The sequence below is a fragment of the Saccostrea cucullata genome, unplaced genomic scaffold (genome assembly GCF_032062105.1).
Source record: "Saccostrea cucullata isolate Sc308-1 unplaced genomic scaffold, CSIRO_AGI_Scuc_v1 ctg1722, whole genome shotgun sequence".
NCBI lineage: Eukaryota > Metazoa > Mollusca > Bivalvia > Ostreida > Ostreidae > Saccostrea > Saccostrea cuccullata.
In genome coordinates, this window is record NW_026918093.1 from 1 (window position 1) to 4,663 (window position 4,663).

Sequence of the window (4,663 nt, forward strand, 5' to 3'; positions counted from 1 at the left end):
TATGACAAGTGCATTACCTGTGACAAGATATTTCCGAGCCATGTTATGATTTCTGTTCCCTTGAAATTGACTTCACAATTGACTTAATTTTCAAAAATTCAATTTCGGTGATAACCTCTGAATGACAAATGATAGGGCGTTCAAATTTGACACAATATGCCATTAAAAATGACATTTCACCCACAAAGACACCGAAAGCCGGGGACCAAAATTCTTTGAATTTGCTCGTTTCCTCCGTGTGTCATTTAACAGACTTAATATATATTATTCAAAACGTCTATGCAATTAAGCCGTTAAAGATACTTTCAATTAAAAAGTGAAATCAGGTCTATAGACTGTTCAAATGTTTTTAAAGTCTGAGAAAATAAAAGGATTTGTCTAGAATCTCAATCTCTTTATATACTCGTAATTGAAGATTCAGGGTTACATGAATTCAGTTTTTATCCGGTTTGTCTGAGGTCCACAAAAAACTTTAGTCTTACCCGTAACTTTTGACTTGGTGAGGTTATGGCTTTCATTTTTCACAGAACTTTCCTTTTACCAAACCTTTCCACACTTTATTATCTGGCCATAACGTTTGAAAAATCGGTGCTAGGGTTATATTGTGACACGATAGCGGTGTTTTTCTTTGAAGTTTACTGTTCTGTATTAGCAATACAGAACGGGACTGTGGTGGGCGGAGCTACTTTCCGTTCTGTATTAGCCCTGTATACAGTAAATTGTATTTGCGAACTATTCTGTATCTAAAATACAGCATGGTCTAAAAATAAATCTGATTCAATTTAGCAAAAGCACGTACAAGTAGTAAATGCTGATGTTTTCCTATTATAATTTTGGAGAAATACCCGGTATTTTCCTGAGAATGTAAAATGTCAAAATTTCTCAATCACTTTTTAAAAACTTATTCCACCCAGAATCTACATGTAATTTCGATCCAAAGTAAAGGGAAAATTCGCAATAACTGAAAACATCCTCTGTACGTAATTTCGATCCAAACGAAACGGAAAATTCGCAATAACGGAAAACATCCACTCTCCTCGTGCAAAATAATTCAAGTCCATTTTTTCCGCGTTTTTATTTTTTAAAATCCTTCTCGCTGACGACAGCCTCACATCTCTTTTATTTCGTTTTCAAAGTCGCAATTCCATTTGAAAATGAAATCCGTGACATCAAGGTCCATCGAAGAATTTTCTGTAAATCCTGTTTTTGTTAATCTAGTTAAACCGGGATTTTAAGACCCCTGAAATAAATTATGATAAATCTCCATCTACAATAGATCACAACAATGACGGTTAAATCCTCCAATTTATCCATTAAGAATGCCTATCACTCGATTCTGTCTACCCCGTTAAATTGTCAAAACTAATCTGACCGAATTTTACGTTTTCCGTGGAAATATATATACTGCGGATGCGTACTCCCCGTCGGGGCCTCATGTATAGAACTCTGGCGGAAGTTTGGATGCTGCAAAGTTATAAAGTGGGCGGAGCTATTGTGTCACAAATCATTTAGAGAACTCGACAGGTTCTGTATCGTAGATACAAATTTGGGGGTGGAGACTCGTGCTGCGCACTCGTATCCACCCCCAAATTTGTATCTACGATACAGAACCCGTCTCGTTCTCTAAATAATACATAATTCACGTGTTTTCATTGTGAAAAGATCTTTCAATGGGTATAAATATTTTTGACCTTGAAGTTTGACTTATTTAAACAAGAGGCCCATGGGCCACAACGCTCACCTGAGCACTGTGGCTAGGAAAAAGTAGAAATTGGTTTATTATTGAAAAGTTTAAATCCAAAAGTAGTCCCATGACCAATCATGGCTTTGCTATTCTTAAGAAGATGTTTTTTACAGAATTTTCCTGTATATTTCTATGTAAAACTTTGGTCGGCCATTGTGGCCCCGCCCTACCCCCGGGGGTCATGATTTGAACAAACTTGAATCTAAACTACCTGAGGATGCTTCCATATAAATATGATCAATTATGGCTCTGTTATTCTTGAGAAGAAGATTTTTAAAGAAATTTCCTATATATTTTTATATAAAAGTTTGGTCAGCCATTTTGGCCCCGCCCTACCCCCGGGGGTCATGATTTGAACAAACTTGAATCTACACAACCTGAGGATGCTTCCATATTAAAATGATCAATTAAGGCTTTGTCATTCTTGAGAAGAAAATTTTTAAAGAATTTTCCTATATATTTCTATGTAAAATTTTGATCGACCATTGTGGCCCTGCCCTACCCCCGGGGGTCATGATTTGAACAAACTTGAATCTACACTACCTGAGGATGTTTCCCCATAAGTTTCATCTTTCCTGGCACAGTGGTTCTTGAGAAGAAGATTTTTAAAACAAGCCACCAAATTTTCATAAATTCCCAATTATCTCCCCTTGAATGAGGACGTGGCCCTTCATTTGAACAAACTTGAATTCCCTTCACCCAAGGATGCTTTGTGGCAAGTTTGGTTGAAATTGGCCCAGCGATTCTTGCGAAGAAGTCGAAAATGTGAAAAGTTTACAAACAGACAGACAGACAGACAGACAGACAGACGGACGCCGGACAAAATGTGATCAGAAAAGCTCAATTGAGCCTTCGGCTCAGGTGAGCTAAAAAAAAACTTTAACCCTGGCCATAACTTTTTATAAGTATTATTTAGAGAACGAGACGGGTTCTGTGTCGTAGATAAAAACTTGGGGGTGGAGACGAGTGCGCGAGCACGAGTCTCCACCCCCAAATTTGTATCTACGATACAGAACCTGTCGAGTTCTCTAAATGATTTGTGACACGATCAATCAAAAATAGCTCCGCCCACTTTATAACTTTGCAGCATCCAAACTTCCGCCAGAGTTCTGTAGATGAGGCCCCGACGGGAAATGCGCATGCGCAGTATATATATATTTCCACGGAAAACGTAAAATTCGGTCAGATTAGTTTTGACAATTTAACGGGGTAGACGTAATCGAGTGATAGTCAGTCTTAATGGATAAGATGGGGGATTTAACCGTCATTGTTGTGATCTATTAAATTGAAGATGGAGATTTATCATAAATTTATTTCACTGAGGGGTCTTAAAATCCCGGTTTATCTAGATTAACAAAAACAGGAATTACAGAAAATTCTTCGATGGATTTTGATGTCACGGCTTTTTATTTTCAAATTTAATTGCGACATTAAAAGACGTGTGGCTGTCGTCAGCGAGAAGGATTTTAAAAAATAAAAACGCGGAAAAAATGGACTTGAAGGATTTTGCACGAGGAGAGTGGATGTTTTCTGTTATTGCGAATTTTCCGTTTCGTTTGGATCGAAATTACGTACAGAGGATGTTTTCCGTTATTGCGAATTTTCCTTTTACTTTGGATCGAAATTACGTGTAGATTCTGTGTGGAATAAGTTTTTAAAAAGTGATTGAGAAATTTTGACATTTTACATTCTCAGGAAAATACCGGGTATTTCTCCAAAATTTATAATAGGAAAACATCAGCATTTACTATTTGTACGTGCTTTTGCTAAATTGAATCAGATTTATTTTTAGACCGTGCTGTATTTTAGATACAGAATAGTTGGCAAATACAATGCTGTATACAGGGCTAATACAGAACGGAAAGTAGCTCCGCCCACCGTAGTCCCGTTCTGTATTGCTAATACAGAACAGTAAACTTCAAAGAAAACACCGCTATCGTGTCACAGTGTTTAAACAGAATACGATATACCTGTTCTACAAATATTTTATTCAAGCATGCACCCTTTACCGTGGTGTATGTAAAGTTTTACGTCATTTGAAGGCTCTCTCTCGATCAGTGCAGTCAGATCCTCACAAATATCATTATGGTCTGTTTTTTATTAATTATATGTTTTTCGTAAATATCAAAGTTGCGGAGAAGTCAAGATTTATTTGTATTATTAAAGTGGACATGTAATACTAAACTTACTTACGAGAACGCTTCTGTACCTATATACATGCTGTTATTTTTTATTTCATAAATTATTTATGTTCGTTTGAGTAAATATGACTATCATTAAGAGCATAAACCACAGTGCTGACACTGAACATGTTGATAATGCAGAATATGAAAAATGAAGTGATGTAGGCCTATTTATGAATCATGTTCAACATTAAGCCAACAAAGTCAATTTCTGTAGGTTCTTCCATGTTTGGGGGTAAAGAACGAGAAATGAACATTGAAAAACAACGGTGATCAAAATGCACTTTAAAATCTGCAATATTCATTTTGGCATGCCCTGATCTATGCAATTTCTCAGAACAATGTAGTCAGGAGGGGGGAGAGAATTTTTGGTTTGTATACAAAACCTTTTCTTTAAAAGTCACAATTTTATACAAAACCTTCCAATAATTTACCGCCTGTCAATCATATAAAAAACAATAGCTTCTGCACTTGCAGTGTATGAAAATTAAAACAGCATCAATGTAAAAGTCAAAACTTAAATCAAACAATTGATTCACTCATGTTGAAACAACTGCACATACTTTAATTCTTAAAAAAAAATAATTCAAGAAGACTAAATTTACATTTAATGTATACAATGTACAAATAAATTTTATATTAAAATAATTATTTTACGTTTCACTAAAACCAGACACAAAACACGTAATGTTGACCCTGATTACCAACACAGACTGTGTAATGCTATATATCCCAC